General features: G+C 45.0%; 1 long non-coding RNA gene across 1 annotated transcript; it reads left to right on the top strand.

Annotated features, from left to right (window-relative positions):
• Positions 1 to 1,923: 1,923 nt before the first annotated feature.
• Positions 1,924 to 13,395, top strand: LOC130275531 (uncharacterized). Its single transcript, XR_008844815.1, has 4 exons — positions 1,924 to 2,000; positions 10,907 to 10,979; positions 11,996 to 12,051; positions 13,340 to 13,395. It is a non-coding gene; the product is annotated as an uncharacterized LOC130275531 (long non-coding RNA).
• The last annotated feature ends 4,829 nt before the right edge of the window (positions 13,396 to 18,224 follow it).

Raw genomic sequence — 18,224 nt, 5'->3', positions numbered from 1 at the left:
TAGGGGGTGACAGAGTGGTGTACATTGGTGACAGAGAGGTGTTGGGGGTGTAGAGGAGTGTACGTGGGTGACAGAAGAGCGCAGAGTAGTATACTTGGATAACAGAAGGGTGTAGGGATGTACATTGGTGATAGAAGGGTGTAGAGTAGTGTACATGGGTGACGGAGGAGCTTAGAGGAGTGTACATGTGTAACAGATGGGTGTAGAGGGGTGTACATGGGTGACAGAGCGGTGTAGAGGAGTGTACATGGGTGACAGAGCGGTGTAGAGGAGTGTACATGAGTGACAGAGGGGTGTAGAGAAGTGTAAATGGGTAACAGATGGCTGTAGAGGGGTGTACATGGGTGACAGAGCGGTGTAGAGGAGTGTACATGGGTGACAGAGGGGTGTAGAGGAGTGTACATGGGTAACAGAGGAGTGAAGAGGAGTGTACAGAGGCCTACATTACCATTACTTGATTAACTGTTGTATATTATATAAAACATTTAGATAAAATATTTTACAAAAATATACAGTATATTTTAAGTTCCTTTTTCCACTCCTTTTTCCATAATTCCTGAGATAAGTAGTTCTGGCCCTAGAGTGTTATATATATTAGCGTCTGTAGCATGTATCAGGAACATGTTATCATACCTGTGTCTTTTTTTACAGATGACTGATGACCAGTGAAAAGGTGAACGTGACATATACCCCCGTCAGCTGCAAGAAAGGAACCACGAAACAGGTAATTAATATTTATATTAATTACTGATAACAATCAGACTAAATGTAAAATCTAGACCTGCAGACATGTCATAGTCTTTCCCGTATACATGAAGATATATGTGTTTTTAATAAGTATATCGTCTATGGACAGCTTTATATATAACACAACCATATCTCAGGTACAGAGATTAGGAACATTCCAAAGTTGACGAGTAAAAAGGTAGCAGAAAGGTGAACATGGGTAACAGGAGTGTCGAGGAGTGTACATGGGTGATAGATGGGTGTACATGGGTGACAGTGGGCGTAGGGAGTGACAGAGGGGTGTACATGGGTGACAGAGAGGTGTTGGGTGTGTAGAGGAGTGTACATGGGTGATAGAGGAGCGTAGATGAGTGTACATGGGAACAGAGGAGTGGTCCCAGAGGGGTGTAGAGGAGTGTACATGGGTGACAGAGGATCGTAGAGTAGTGTACATGGGTGACAGGGGGACGTAGGGGGTGAAAGAAGGGTGTACGGGGTGAAAGAAGGGTGTACATAGGTGACAGAGGTGTGTTGGGGATGTAGAGATGTGTACTTGGGTGGCAGAGTGGTTTAGAGGAGTGTATATGAGTGATAGATGGGTGTAAATAGGTGAAAGGGGGCGTAGGGGGTGACAGAGTGGTGTACATTGGTGACAGAGAGGTGTTGGGGGTGTAGAGGAGTGTACGTGGGTGACAGAGGAGCGCAGAGTAGTATACATGGATAACAGAAGGGTGTAGGGGTGTACATTGGTGATAGAGGGGTGTAGAGGAGTGTACATGGGTGACGGAGGAGTGTAGAGGAGTGTAAATGGGTAACAGATGGGTGTAGAGGGGTGTACATGGGTGACAGAGGGGTGTAAAGGGGTGTACATGGGTGACAGAGGGGTGTAGAGGAGTGTACATGGGTGACAGAGGGGTGTAGAGGAGTGTACATGGGTGACAGAGGGGTGTAGAGGAGTGTACATGGGTAACAGAGGAGTGTACAGAGGCCTACATTACCATTACTTGATTAACTGTTGTATATTATATAAAACATTTAGATAAAATATTTTACAAAAATATACATTATATTTTTAGTTCCTTTTTCCACTCCTTTTTCCATAATTCCTGAGTTAAGTAGTTCTGGCCCTAGAGTGCTATATATATTAGCGTCTGTAGCATGTATCAGGAACATGTTATCATACCTGTGTCTTTTTTTACAGATGACTGATGCCCGGTGAAAAGGTGAACGTGACATATACCCCCGTCAGCTGCAGGAAAGGAACCACGAAACAGGTAATTAATATTTATATTAATTACTGATAACAATCAGGCTAGATGTAAAATCTAGACCTGCAGACATGTCATAGTCTTTCCCGTATATATGAAGATATATGTGTTTTTAATAAGTATATCGTCTATGGACAGCTTTATATATAACACAACCATATCTCAGGTACAGAGATTAGGAACATTCCAAAGTTGACGAGTAAAGAGGTAGCAGAAAGGGGGACATTGGTAACAGCAGTGTCGAGGAGTGTACATGGGTGGCAGAGTGGTTTAGAGGAGTGTACATGGGTGATAGATGGGTGTACATGGGTGACAGGGGGCGTAGGGGGTGACAGAGGGGTGTACATGGGTGACAGAGGTGTTGGTTGTGTAGAGGAGTGTACATGGGTAATAGGGGAGCATAGAGGAGTGTACATGGTAACAGAGGAGTGTAGAGGAGTGTACATGGGTGTCAGAGGGGTGTAGAGGAGTGTACATTTGTGAAAGAGGAGCGTAGAGGAGTGTACATGGGTGTTGCGGTTCTAAAGGTGATAATCCTGTCCGCAGCTCCACTTATTGTGGACAATCCTGCATGCTACACCAATTGTGATTTTAGAATTAGAGTAAAACAAACATGCCCCTCCCCCGACCATGTGCTCTCTTTGTTGGAGTCAAAATGGCACCAACTATATGAAAACGGAAGCAGGAAGTTCAGGCTAAATTTATAGGTCCTAAATATGTTTGTAAAACACCCAGAAACACTGATTAAGTTTTGTACAACTATGAAATAATTGTACAAGGTATTTTGGCAGAAATGTCTTGTACCGGCAGTGTATACCACCAAATTAACTGTCACTCGATAACCAGCAAAGTTAATAACATTTAATAAAACATTAATTAGCTAAACCAAATAAGACATACATACAAGCATTAATACAATAGTACATACTCTGTGTTTAGCAAACTAGCAGGAATCTACGCAAGTGATACATGAATATTTAGTGTAGGAATGATACAATCAATATACTTATCCATCCCAGGCTAAGGAGCAGGATGCTCCTCTCTCAACGAAATTCCCAAGCAAAAGAGGCCCAAAGGCTATGTGGTTTCCTGTGATATCCCCTAATGCCCCACCCCTTTGGCCTACTCTCCTCACATAACCTGGAAAAACAGGTTCTTTAGCCCCGCCCACTGTGGCTGTGGCTAAACCAAGCTAAAACCGTGGGGGCAGGGAAATGTATACTGCATGGAAACAATGGATGTAAAAACACATAATTTCAGTGTCCATAACATTCCACCTCTTGCTTTTACATCATAATTGACGAATGTTAGGTGATTCCCTAAATTCCATGTCTGCTAGTTTACCAAACATACAACATGTATATCTCCATAAAACAAAGAAATACAAAGTAATTATATTCCCCCAGTTTCCCCATCCACCCAAATAATCCGGTGTTTGGTGTTCCATGGAGTTTTGATCGCTGTCAGTCTACATTGATGATGGTTAATGTCGCCCTCATTGTTCACTATGTAGCTGCAGCAAGGATCTAGAGCTAGGAGATTGTTAGAGCTACAGCCCTTATTTGTAGCTTCTCTTCAGACAGTTTCTTTAACCCCTTAAGGACGCAGGACGTAAATGTACGTCCTGGTGAGGTGGTACTTAACGCACCAGGACGTACATTTACGTCCTAAGCATAACCGCGGGCATCGGAGCGATGCCCGTGTCATGCGCGGCTGATCCCGGCTGCTGATCGCAGCCAGGGACCCGCCGGCAATGGCCGACGCCCGCGATCTCGCGGGCGTCCGCCATTAACCCCTCAGGTGCCGGGATCAATACAGATCCCGGCATCTGCGGGAGTTCGCGATTAAAATGAACGATCGGATCGCCCGCAGCGCTGCTGCGGGGATCCGATCATTCATAACGCCGCACGGAGGTCCCCTCACCTTCCTCCGTGCGGCTCCCGGCGTCTCCTGCTCTGGTCTGTGATCGAGCAGACCAGAGCAGGAGATGACCGATAATACTGATCTGTTCTATGTCCTATACATAGAACAGATCAGTATTAGCAATCATAGTATTGCTATGAATAGTCCCCTATGGGGACTATTCAAGTGTAAAAAAAAATGTAAAAAAATGTAAAAGTAAAAGTAAAAAAAAAGTGAAAAATCCCCTCCCCCAATAAAAAAGTAAAACGTCCGTTTTTTCCTATTTTACCCCCAAAAAGCGTAAAAAACATTTTTTATAGACATATTTGGTATCGCCGCGTGCGTAAATGTCCGAACTATTAAAATAAAATGTTAATGATCCCGTACGGTGAACGGCGTGAACGAAAAAAAATTAAAAAAGTCCAAAATTCCTACTTTTTTAATACATTTTATTAAAAAAAAATTATAAAAAATGTATTAAAAGTTTTTTATATACAAATGTGGTATCAAAAAAAAGTACAGATCATGGCGCAAAAAATGAGCCCCCATACCGCCGCTTATACGGAAAAATAAAAAAGTTATAGGTCATCAAAATAAAGGGATTATAAACGTACTAATTTGGTTAAAAAGTTTGTGATTTTTTTTAAGCACAACAATAATATAAAAGTATATAATAATGGGTATCATTTTAATCGTATTGACCCTCAGAATAAAGAACACATGTCATTTTTACCAGAAATTGTACGGCGTGAAAACAAAACCTTCCAAAATTTGCAAAATTGCGTTTTTCGTTTTAATTTCCCCACAAAAATAGTGTTTTTTGGTTGCGCCATACATTTTATGATATAATAAGTGATGTCATTACAAAGGACAGCTGGTCGCGCAAAAAACAAGCCCTCATACTAGTCTGTGGATGAATATAAAAGAGTTATGATTTTTAGAAGGCGAGGAGGAAAAAATGAAAACGTAAAAATTAAATTGTCTGAGTCCTTAAGGCCAAAATGGGCTGAGTCCTTAAGGGGTTAAAGCATCCTCTGTGGTGTCCAAAAGCCTTTTCCAAAATGCTGGAGGGAATTCTTTGGTTCTGGGTTCTCCTGTCTCGCGATGTCATCCAAACCCAGTCTTGACGACTTGATCCTTGTCATCTTCCAACCACGGGATGCTGGGGAATAGGTAGCCTTCTTCACTCCATTAGAAGCGTTGGTCATCTGGTCATCTCTTTGTGTTGAGCTTGGATTCTTCTGATAGGAGGTCGATGGGTTGAGCGGGGTTACACTGCCACTAATCTGCTGAATGGAAAATAAACAGGTTTAGACTCACTTTCCAACAATACAATTTTAGTATTTCCAGGCCCATCAGAGAATCTCTTCGGCCTGTGCTGATCAGTGAACCTTGGAACAACCCAACACCAGACACAGTTGAACTCCACTCTGCATATCCACACTCACTTTCCCAGCATTATTCCGACCATTGCTAACTAATATTTGAGTGTGAGTGTTACCTCAGTCCCTCTAGGCATATTGCCTTCTAGTGGGAGGAATAGCTATTGCTAAACCTCCCCCACCTCTTGAAAAAATAAATAAATAAATCAAAGTGGTTAGTTAGTTTCTTCCTAATTAGTTTTCCCCACAAATTTGGGGAGGCTCCTGTAAATGTCAACCCTGAACTAACAAATGAATTGTCATTTTTACAAGTAAGCCTATGGTATGGCCCTAGTGGGCAGAAAGAAAGTTTAGTCAGTATCTTACGTACCGCCATTTTTCCCCAAAAGACAAAACAAGTGAACACTATTTACATGCAAAAGGAAGGTGGCCCTTGTTCACTCTTTAGTCTCCCTTCCCCCGTTTGACCAACAGGGGGCATGGGATCCTTTACCTGTATATACGGTTTCTGTAAGAATATTGCTACCTGTGCACACAACTCCTCGAACATGTATTTTGTAATGTCATCTTTCATAGGATTAAACAGATGAGGTTTATATGGGAAGCTGAGAGATTTCTCTGGAAACTGTTGTTTGGAGGAAGAATGTAGATTTCCCTTCCCAGTCAGTCGGGATTTACTTGGTTCCCTCTGCATCATGTTTCCAGTAGAATAACAACTTGTGGAGATATGGCCACTATGACCACATGTAGTACATTTAGCTGAAGAGTGTTTCGTTTTGTTACCATGTGCCTTACAATATCTAGCGATATGGCCTGAACCACCACATGCAAAACAAGACTTTACCCTTTTAGCCGTATTTACTATCTGGGTCTCATTTTTCATAGCTGATCTATACCGCTTCACTGCCAGAGACACACTTCTAACAACACTTAAACTTCTCCAATTTGCTTTGTATTTGCCCTTATTGTTATTCAATTTCTGTTTATTACACAATTGAGAACCAACACTGGGAACTTCTACAATCTCACTCTCTAGCGCCCCCTTATTTGCACTTGAAACACAGACCTTTTCAGAGGGCAAATCTGCTGTGAAATGTGGCTGTGAATTGTGGGAAGAGGCCACACCAGACACCATTTTGGGGAACTCGCTTTTACCAACCTCATTCCTCAACTCCTGGATTTCAGCATAAGACTGAGACAATTTTTCATCAGTATCTATACATTGGCTCTCCCATTCCAGTAACTCTGATTCCAACATGCAAATCTGCTTATCTTTATCACAAATCACCTGTGTTTTTGTCTGCAACTCTTTCTCAAGTTCCTCATTTCTATGCACCTCACATTTTAGGGCATGTAACAGAGTCCAGCCCACTTCAGCCGCAGCTCGGCTCTCATTTTTGGGATAAACCCCTAAATCAAGCTTCAGAGCCATACCTCCTATCTCACTCCCCATCTCTGGGTAAACCGGTGCACCATAGCGTACAAGCTCTTCTGCTACAACACTCCATTTTCCCATAGTGGTAGCCCAATGTGGTACAGCCCCAAATTTGGGCCTTCTATCCTCCATCAATGCACAAAACCTCTTCCTAAGGAAACTCATTCTGAACAACAGCAGATGGCAGGACAATCACACGTGTTTGCAGTAAGCCTTATTGTACCACTAACACATACAGGCTACACTGGGGGTATCTCGCACAAGTGTGTATGCCCTCTCACTAGTGAAGCACTGAAAATATATATTGTAGAGTTACAGCTCACACAACTAAGGGTACACTCACAATCTAACAACACATGTACAACAGGAGACTTTCAATATGCTTTACAGTCTGTGTCTAATAACTATCATGTATGCAATAAAACCATCCATTACCTAGAAAAGCAATGCTATTAATTACCAGTGACAAATCACTAAATAACTATCATGTATGCAATAAAAGTTACCCTTAAATAAGGAACACAAAGCAAAAGTCTATGAGAATCCTGTATAACTAGTACAGTGCTACACGTGATAACCACATCTAAACAGATTAACCTATTGTATCATACAACAAAATCTGTAAGGGCTTCCTCCTGTCTAAGGCAATAATCCTTAGGTCACAGTTTAAGAATAAGTCTCTTGTAGACTAACTCAATTACACTGGGAACATATACTAATGTAATCAAAAAGATACACCAAATTAGAAAAGTAATTAAACTATTATTGTGAACTTGGTTATTAACTGCCAATACTCAATTTCCGGCAAAATCCTGCCGACTATGCCATTTGTTGCGGTTCTAAAGGTGATAATCCTGTCCGCAGCTCCACTTATTGTGGACAATCCTGCATGCTACACCAATTGTGATTTTAGAATTAGAGTAAAACAAACATGCCCCTCCCCCGACCATGTGCTCTCTTTGTTGGAGTCAAAATGGCACCAACTATATGAAAACGGAAGCAGGAAGTTCAGGCTAAATTTATAGGTCCTAAATATGTTTGTAAAACACCCAGAAACACTGATTAAGTTTTGTACAACTATGAAATAATTGTACAAGGTATTTTGGCAGAAATGTCTTGTACCGGCAGTGTATACCACCAAATTAACTGTCACTCGATAACCAGCAAAGTTAATAACATTTAATAAAACATTAATTAGCTAAACCAAATAAGACATACATACAAGCATTAATACAATAGTACATACTCTGTGTTTAGCAAACTAGCAGGAATCTACGCAAGTGATACATGAATATTTAGTGTAGGAATGATACAATCAATATACTTATCCATCCCAGGCTAAGGAGCAGGATGCTCCTCTCTCAACGAAATTCCCAAGCAAAAGAGGCCCAAAGGCTATGTGGTTTCCTGTGATATCCCCTAATGCCCCACCCCTTTGGCCTACTCTCCTCACATAACCTGGAAAAACAGGTTCTTTAGCCCCGCCCACTGTGGCTGTGGCTAAACCAAGCTAAAACCGTGGGGGCAGGGAAATGTATACTGCATGGAAACAATGGATGTAAAAACACATAATTTCAGTGTCCATAACAATGGGTAACAGAGGAGTGTACATAGATGACAAGGGGTCGTAGGAGGTGAAAGAGGGGTGTACGGGGTGATAGAGGGGTGTACATAGGTGACAGAGGGGTGTTGGGGGTGTAGAGGTGAGTACATAGGTGGCAGAGTGGTTCAGAGGAGTGTATATGAGTGATAGATGGGTGTAAATGGGTGAAAGGGGGCGTAGGGGGTGACAGAGTGGTGTACATTGGTGATAGAGGGGTGTTGGGGGTGTAGAGGTGTGTACATGGGTGGCAGAGTGGTTCAGAGGAGTGTATATGAGTGATAGATGGGTGTAAATGGGTGAAAGGGGGCACAGGGGGTGACAAAGTGGTGTACATTGGTGACAGAGAGGTGTTGGGGGTGTAGAGGAGTGTACGTGGGTGATAGAGGAGCGCAGAGTAGTATCCATGGATAACAGAAGGGTGTAGGGGTGTAAATTGGTGATAGAGGGGTGTAGAGGAGTGTACATGGGTGACGGAGGAGCTTAGAGGAGTGTAAATGGGTAAAAGATGGGTGCAGAGGGGTGTACATGGGTGACAGAGCTGTGTAGAGGAGTGTACATTGGTGACAGAGGGGTGTAGAGGAGTGTACATGGGTGACAGAGGGGTGTAGAGGAGTGTACATGGGTGACAGAGGATCGTAGAGTAGTGTACATGGGTGACAGGGGGACGTAGGGGGTGAAAGAGGGGTGTACGGGGTGATAGAAGGGTGTACATAGGTGGCAGAGGGGTGTTGGGGGTGTAGAGATGTGTACATGGGTGGCAGAGTGGTTTAGAGGAGTGTATATGAGTGATATATGGGTGTAAATGGGTGAAAGGGGGCGTAGGGGACGACAGAGTGGTGTACATTGGTGACAGAGAGGTGTTGGGGGTGTAAAGGAGTGTACGTGGGTGATAGAGGAGCGCAGAGTAATACACATTGATAACAGAAGGGTGTAGGCGTGTACATTGGTGATAGAGGGTTGTTGGGGGTGTAGAGGAGTGTACGTGGGTGACAAAGGAGCGCAGAGTAGTATACATGGATAACAGAAGGGTGTAGGGGTGTACATTGGTGATAGAGGGGTGTAGAGGAGTGTACATGGGTGACGGAGGAGCTTAGAGGAGTGTAAATGGGTTACAGATGGGTGTAGAGGGGTGTACATGGGTGACAGAGCGGTGTAGAGGAGTGTACATGGGTGACAGAGGGGTGTAGAGGAGTGTACATGGGTTACAAAGGGGTGTAGAGGAGTGTACATGGGTGACAGAGGATCATAGAGTAGTGTACATGGGTGACAGGGGGACATAGGGGGTGAAAGAGGGGTGTACAGGGTGATAGAAGGGTGTACACAGGTGACAGAGGGGTGTTGGGGGTGTAGAGATGTGTACATGGGTGTCAGAGTGGTTTAGAGGAGTGTATATGAGTGATAGATGGGTGTAAATGGGTGAAAGGGGGCGTAGGGGGTGAAAGAGTGGTGTACATTGGTGACAGAGAGGTGTTGGGGGTGTAGAGGAATGTACGTGGGTGACATAGGAGCGCAGAGTAGTATACATGGATAACAGAAGGGTGTAGGGGTGTACATTGGTGATAGAAGGGTGTAGAGGAGTGTACATGGGTGACGGAGGAACTTAGAGGAGTGTAAATGGGTAACAGATGGGTGTAGAGGGGTGTACATGGGTGACAGAGAGGTGTAGAGGAGTGTACATGGGTGACAGAGGGGTGTAGAGGAGTGTACATGGGTGACAGAGGGGTGTAGAGGAGTGTACATGGGTGACAGAGGATCATAAAGTAGTGTACATGGGTGACAGGGGGACGTAGGGGGTGAAAGAGGGGTGTACGGGGTGATAGAAGGGTGTACATAGGTGACAGAGGGGTGTTGGGGGTGTAGAGGTGTGTAGATGGGTGGCAGAGTGGTTCAGAGGAGTGTCTATGAATGATAGATGGGTGTAAATGGGTGAAAGGGGGCGTAGGGGGTGACAGAGTGGTGTACATTGGTGACAGAGAAGTGTTGGGGGTGTAGAGGAGTGTACGTGGGTGACAGAGGAGCGCAGAGTAGTATACTTGGATAACAGAAGGGTGTAGGGGTGTACATTGGCGATAGAAGGGTGTAGAGTAGTGTACATGGGTGACGGAGGAGCTAAGAGGAGTGTACATGTGTAACAGATGGGTGTAGAGGGGTGTACATGGGTGACAGAGCGGTGTAGAGGAGTGTACAAGGGTGACAGAGCGGTGTAGAGGAGTGTACATGAGTGACAGAGGGGTGTAGAGGAGTGTAAATGGGTAACAGATGGTTGTAGAGGGGTGTACATGGGTGACAGAGCGGTGTAGAGGAGTGTACATGGGTGACAGAGGGGTGTAGAGGAATGTACATGGGTAACAGAGGAGTGAAGAGGAGTGTACAGAGTCCTACATTACCATTACTTGATTAACTGTTGTATATTATATAAAACATTTAGATAAAATATTTTACAAAAATATACATTATATTTTAAGTTCCTTTTTCCACTCCTTTTTCCATAATTCCTGAGATAAGTAGTTCTGGCCCTAGAGTGTTATATATATTAGCGTCTGTAGCATGTATCAGGAACATGTTATCATACCTGTGTCTTTTTTTACAGAGGACTGATGCCCGGTGAAAAGGTTAACGTGTCATATACCCCCGTCAGCTGCAAGAAAGGAACCATGAAACAGGTAATTAATATTTATATTAATTACTGATAACAATCAGGCTAGATGTAAAATCTAGACCTGCAGACATGTCATAGTCTTTCCCGTATATATGAAGATATATGTGTTTTTAATAAGTATATCGTCTATGGACAGCTTTCTATATAACACAACCATATCTCCGGTACAGAGATTAGGAACATTCCAAAGTTGACGAGTAAAAAGGTAGTAGAAAGTGGAACATTGGTAACAGCAGTGTCGAGGAGTGTACATGGGTGGCAGAGTGGTTTAGAGGAGTGTACATGGGTGACAAGGGGACGTGGGGGTGAAAGAGGGGAGTACGGGGTGATAGAGGGGTGTACATAGGTGACAGAGGGGTGTTGGGGGTGTAGAGATGTGTACATGGGTGGCAGAGTGGTTCAGAGGAGTGTATATGAGTGATAGATGGGTGTAAATGGGTGAAAGGGGGCGTAGGGGGTGACAGAGTGGTGTACATTGGTGACAGAGAGGTGTTGGGGGTATAGAGGAGTGTACGTGGGTTACAGAGGTGCGCAGAGTAGTATACATGGATAACAGAAGGGTGTAGAGGTGTACATTGGTGATAGAAGGGTGTAGAGGAGTGTACATGGGTGACGGAGGAGTGTAAATGGGTATCAGATGGGTGTAGAGGGGTGTACATGGGTGACAGAGGGGTGTAGAGGAGTGTACATGGGTGACAGAGGGGTGTAGAGGAGTGTACATGGGTGACTGAGGGGTGTAGAGGAGTGTACATGGGTGACAGAGGGGTGTAGAGAAGTGTACATGGGTAACAGAGGAGTGTACAAAGGCCTACATTACCATTACTTGATTAACTGTTGTATATTATATAAAAAATTTAGATAAAATATTTTACAAAAATATACATTTTATTTTAAGTTCCTTTTTCCACTCCTTTTTCCATAATTCCTGAGTTAAGTAGTTCTGGCCCTAGAGTGTTATATATATTAGCGTCTGTAGCATGTATCAGGAACATGTTATCATACCTGTGTCTTTTTTTACAGATGACTGATGCCCGACATGTACCCCCGTCAGCTGCAAGAAAGGAACCACGAAACAGGTAATTAATATTTATATTAATTACTGATAACAATCAGGCTAGATGTAAAATCTAGACCTGCAGACATGTCATAGTCTTTCCCGTATATATGAAGATATATGTGTTTTTAATAAGTATATCGTCTATGGACAGCTTTATATATAACACAACCATATCTCAGGTACAGAGATTAGGAACATTCCAAAGTTGACGAGTAAAAAGGTAGCAGAAAGGTGAACATGGGTAACAGGAGTGTCGAGGAGTGTACATGGGTGATAGATGGGTGTACATGGGTGATAGAGGAGCGTAGAGGAGTGTACATGGTAACAGAGGAGTGGTGTCAGAGGGGTGTAGAGGAGTGTACATGGGTGACAGAGGATCGTAGAGTAGTGTACATGGGTGACAAGGGGACGTAGGGGGTGAAAGAGGGGTGTACCGGGTGATAGAGGGGTGTACATAGGTGACAGAGGGGTGTTGGGGGTGTAGAGGTGTCTACATGGGTGGCAGAGTGGTTCAGAGGAGTGTATATGAGTGATAGATGGGTTAAAATGGGTGAAAGGGGACGTAGGGGGTGACAGAGTGGTGTACATTGGTGACAGAGAGGTGTTGGGGGTGTAGAGGAGTGTACGTGGGTGACAGAGGAGCGCAGAGTAGTATACTTGGATAACAGAAGGGTGTAGGGGTGTACATTGGTGATAAAGGGGTGTAGAGGAGTGTACATGGGTGACGGAGGAGCTTAGAGGAGTGTAAATGGGTAACAGATGGGTGAAAAGGGGTGTACATGGGTGACAGAGCGGTGTAGAGGAGTGTACATGGGTGACAGAGGGGTGTAGAGGAGTGTACATGGGTGACGGAGGAGTGTAGAGGAGTGTAAATGGGTAAGAGATGGGTGTAGAGGGGTGTACATGGGTGACAGAGGGGTGTAGAGGAGTGTAGATGGGTGACAGACTGGTGTAGAGGAGTGTACATGGGTGACAGAGGGGTGTAGAGGAGTGTACATGGGTGACAGAGAGGTGTAGAGGAGTGTACATGGGTGACAGAGGGGTGTAGAGGAGTGTACATGGGTAACAGAGGAGTGTAGAGGAGTGTACAGAGGCCTACATTACCATTACTTGATTAACTGTTGTATATTATATAAAACATTTAGATAAAATATTTTACAAAAATATACATTTTATTTTAAGTTCCTTTTTCCACTCCTTTTTCCATAATTCCTGAGTTAAGTAGTTCTGGCCCTAGAGTGTTATATATATTAGCGTCTGTAGCATGTATCAGGAACATGTTATCATACCTGTGTCTTTTTTTACAGATGACTGATGCCCGACATATACCCCCGTCAGCTGCAAGAAAGGAACCATGAAACAGGTAATTAATATTTATGTTAATTACTGATAACAATCAGGCTAGATGTAAAATCTAGACCTGCAGACATGTCATAGTCTTTCCCGTATATATGAATATATATGTGTTTTTAATAAGTATATCGTCTATGGACAGCTTTCTATATAACACAACCATATCTCAGGTACAGAGATTAGGAACATTCCAAAGTTGACGAGTAAAAAGGTAGCAGAAAGTGCAACATTGGTAACAGCAGTGTCGAGGAGTGTACATGGGTGGCAGAGTGGTTTAGAGGAGTGAACATGGGTGATAGATGGGTGTACATGGGTGACAGGGGGCGTAGGGGGTGACAGAGGGGTGTACATGGGTGACAGAGGTGTTGGGTGTGTAGAGGAGTGTACATGGGTAATAGGGAAGCATAAAGGAGTGTACATGGTAACAGAGGAGTGTAGAGGAGTGTACATGGGTGTCAGAGGGGTGTAGAGGAGTGTACATGGGTGACAGAGGAGCGTAGAGGAGTGTACATGGGTAACAGAGGAGTGTCAAGGAGTGTACATGGGTGACAGAGGATCGTAGAGTAGTGTACATGGGTGACAGGGGGACATAGGGGGTGAAAGAGGGGAGTACGGGGTGATAGAGGGGTGTACGTAGGTGACAGAGGGGTGTTGGGGGTGTAGAGGTGTGTACATGGGTGGCAGAGTGGTTCAGAGGAGTGTATATGAGTGATAGATGGGTGTAAATGGGTGAAAGGGGGCGTAGGCGGTGACAGAGTGGTGTACATTGGTGACAGAGAGGTGTTGGGGGTGTAGAGGAGTGTACATGGGTGACAGAGGGGTGTAGAGGAGTGTACATGGGTGACAGAGGATCGTAGAGTAGTGTACATGGGTGACAGGGGGACGTAGGGGGTGAAAGAGGGGTGTACGGGGTAATACAAGGGTGTACATAGGTGACAGAGGGGTGTTGGGGGTGTAGAGATGTGTACATGGGTGGCAGAGTGGTTTAGAGGAGTGTATATGAGTGATAGATGGGTGTAAATGGGTGAAAGGGGGCGTAGGCGGTGACATAGTGGTGTACATTGGTGACAGAGAGGTGTTGGGGGTGTAGAGGAGTGTACGTGGGTGACAGAGGAGCGCAGAGTAGTACACATGGATAACAGAAGGGTGTAGGGGTGTACATTGGTGATAGAACGGTGTAGAGGAGTGTACATGGGTGACGGAGGAGCTTAGGGGAGTGTAAATGGGTAACAGATGGGTGTATAGGGGTGTACATGGGTGACAGAGGGGTGTAGAGGAGTGTACATGGGTGACAGAGGGGTGTAGAGGAGTGTACATGGGTGACAGAGGATCGCAGAGTAGTGTACATGGGTGACAGGGGGACGTAGGGGGGAAAGAGGGGTGTACGGGGTGATAGAAGGGTGTACGTAGGTGACAGAGGGGTGTTGGTGGTGTAGAGATGTGTACATGGGTGGGAGAGTGGTTTAGAGGAGTGTATATGAGTGATAGATGGGTGTAAATGGGTGAAAGGGGGCGTAGGGGGTGACAGAGTGGAGTACATTGGTGACAGAGAGGTTTTGGGGGTGTAGAGGAGTGTACGTGGGTGACAGAGGAGCGCAGAGTAGTGTACATGGATAACAGAAGGGTGTAGGGGTGTACATTGGTGATAGAAGGGTGTAGAGGAGTGTACATGGGTGACAGAGGAGCTTAGAGGAGTGTAAATGGGTAACAGATGGGTATAGAGGGGTGTACATGGGTGACAGAGCGGTGTAGGGGAGTGTACATGGGTGACAGAGGGGTGTAGAGGAGTGTACATGGGTGACAGAGGGGTGTAGAGGAGTGTACATGGGTAACAGAGGATCATACAGTAGTGTACATGGGTGACAGGGGGACGTAGGGGGTGAAAGAGGGGTGTACAGGGTGATAGAAGAATGTACATAGGTGACAGAGGGGTGTTGGGGGTGTAGAGATGTGTACATGGGTGGCAGAGTGGTTTAGAGGAGTGTATATGAGTGATAGATGGCTGTAAATGGGTGAAAGGGGGCGTAGGGGGTGACAGAGTGGTGTACATTGGTGACAGAGAGGTGTTGGGGGTGTAGAGGAGTGTACGTGGGTGACAGAGGAGCGCAGAGTAGTATACATGAATAACAGAAGGACGTAGGGGTGTACATTGGTGATAGAGGGGTGTAGAGGAGTGTACATGGGTGACTGAGGAGCTTAGAGGAGTGTAAATGGGTATCAGATGGGTGTAGAGGGGTGTACATGGGTGACAGAGCGGTGTAGAGGAGTGTACATGGGTGACAGAGGGGTGTAGAGGAGTGTACATGGGTGACAGAGGATCGTAGAGTAGTGTACATGGGTGACAGGGGGACGTAGGGGGGGAAAGAGGGGTGTACGGGGTGATAGAAGGGTGTACGTAGGTGACAGAGGGGTGTTGGTGGTGTAGAGATGTGTACATGGGTGGGAGAGTGGTTTAGAGGAGTGTATATGAGTGATAGATGGGTGTAAATGGGTGAAAGGGGGCGTAGGGGGTGACAGAGTGGTATACATTGGTGACAGAGAGGTGTTGGGGGTGTAGAGGAGTGTACGTGGGTGGCAGAGGAGCGCAGAGTAGTATACATGGATAACAGAAGGGTGTAGGGGTGTACATTGGTGATAGAAGGGTGTAGAGGATTGTACATGGGTGACGGAGGAGCTTAGAGGAGTGTACATGGGCAACAGATGGGTGTAGAGGGGTGTACATGGTTGACAGAGCGGTGTAGAGGAGTGTACATGGGTTACAGAGGGGTGTAGAGGAGTGTACATGGGTGACAGAGGGGTGTAGAGGAGTGTACATGGGTGACAGAGGGGTGTAGAGGAGTGTACATGGGTAACAGAGGAGTGAAGAGGAGTGTACAGAGGCCTACATTACCATTACTTGATTAACTGTTGTATATTATATAAAACATTTAGATAAAATATATTACAAAAATATACATTATATTTTAAGTTCCTTTTTCCACTCCTTTTTCTATAATTCCTGAGATAAGTAGTTCTGGCCCTAGAGTGTTATATATATATTAGCGTCTGTAGCATGTATCAGGAACATGTTATCATACCTGTGTCTTTTTTACAGAGGACTAATGCCCGGTGAAAAGGTGAACGTGTCATATACCCCCGTCAGCTGCAAGAAAGGAACCACGAAACAGATAATTAATATTTATATTAATTACTGATAACAATCAGGCTAGATGTAAAATCTAGACCTGCAGACATGTCATAGTCTTTCCCGTATACATGAAAATATATGTGTTTTTAATAAGTATATCGTCTATGGACAGCTTTATATATAACACAACCATATCTCAGGTACAGAGATTAGGAACATTCCAAAGTTGACGAGTAAAAAGGTAGCAGAAAGGTGAACATGGGTAACAGGAGTGTCGAGGAGTGTACATGGGTGATAGATGGGTGTACATGGGTGACAGTGGGCGTAGGGAGTAACAGAGGGGGGAACATGGGTGACAGAGAGGTGTTGGGTGTGTAGAGGAGTGTACATGGGTGATAGAGGAGCGTAGAGGAGTGTACATGGTAACAGAGGAGTGGTGTAAGAGGGGTGTAGAGGAGTGTACATGGGTGACAGAGGATCGTAGAGTAGTGTACATGGGTGACAAGGGGACGTAGGGGGTGAAAGAGGGGTGTACCGGGTGATAGAGGGGTGTACATAGGTGACAGAGGGGTGTTGGGGGTGTAAAGGTGTGTACATGGGTGGCAAAGTGGTTCAGAGGAGTGTATATGAGTGATAGATGGGTTTAAATGGGTGAAAGGGGGCGTAGGGGGTGACAGAGTGGTGTACATTGGTGACAGAGAGGTGTTGGGGGTGTAGAGGAGTGTACGTGGGTGACAGAGGAGCGCAGAGTAGTATACATGGATAACAGAAGGGTGTAGGGGTGTACATTGGTGATAGAGGGCTGTAGAGGAGTGTACATGGGTGACGGAGGAGCTTCGAGGAGTGTAAATGGGTAACAGATGGGTGTAGAGGGGTGTACATGGGTGACAGAGCGTTGTAGAGGAGTGTACATGGGTGACAGAGGGGTGTAGAGGAGTGTACATGGGTGACAGAGGGGTGTAGAGGAGTGTACATGGGTGACAGAGGATCGTAGAGTAGTGTACATGGGTGACAGGGGGACGTAGGGGTGAAATAGGGGTGTACGGGGTGATAGAAGGGTGTACGTAGGTGACAGAGGGGTGCTGGGGGTGTAGAGATGTGTACATGGGTGGCAGAGTGGTTCAGAGGAGTGTATATGAGTGTTAGATGGGTGTAAATGGGTGAAAGGGGGCGTAGAGGGTGACAGAGTGGTGTACATTGGTGACAGAGAGGTGTTGGGGGTGTAGAGGAGTGTACGTGGGTGGCAGAGGAGCGCAGAGTAGTATACATGGATAACAGAAGGGTGTAGGGCTGTACATTGGTGATAGAAGGGTGGAGAGGAGTGTACATGGGTGACGGAGTAGCTTTGAGGAGTGTACATGGGTAACAGATGGGTGTAGAGGGGTGTACATGGGTGACAGAGCGGTGTAGAGGAGTGTACATGGGTGACAGAGGGGTGTAGAGGAGTGTACATGGGTGACAGAGGGGTGTAGAGGAGTGTACATGGGTGACAGAGGGGTGTAGAGGAGTGTTCATGGGTAACAGAGTAGTGAAGAGGAGTGTACAGAGGCCTACATTACCATTACTTGATTAACTGTTGTATATTATATAAAACATTTAGATAAAATATATTACCAAAATATACATTATATTTTAAGTTCCTTTTTCCCCTCCTTTTTCTATAATTCCTGAGATAAGCAGTTCTGGCCCTAGAGTGTTATATATATTAGCGT

The sequence above is a fragment of the Hyla sarda genome, chromosome 6 (genome assembly GCF_029499605.1).
Source record: "Hyla sarda isolate aHylSar1 chromosome 6, aHylSar1.hap1, whole genome shotgun sequence".
NCBI lineage: Eukaryota > Metazoa > Chordata > Amphibia > Anura > Hylidae > Hyla > Hyla sarda.
This window is presented reverse-complemented; position numbering and strand designations above follow the sequence as displayed.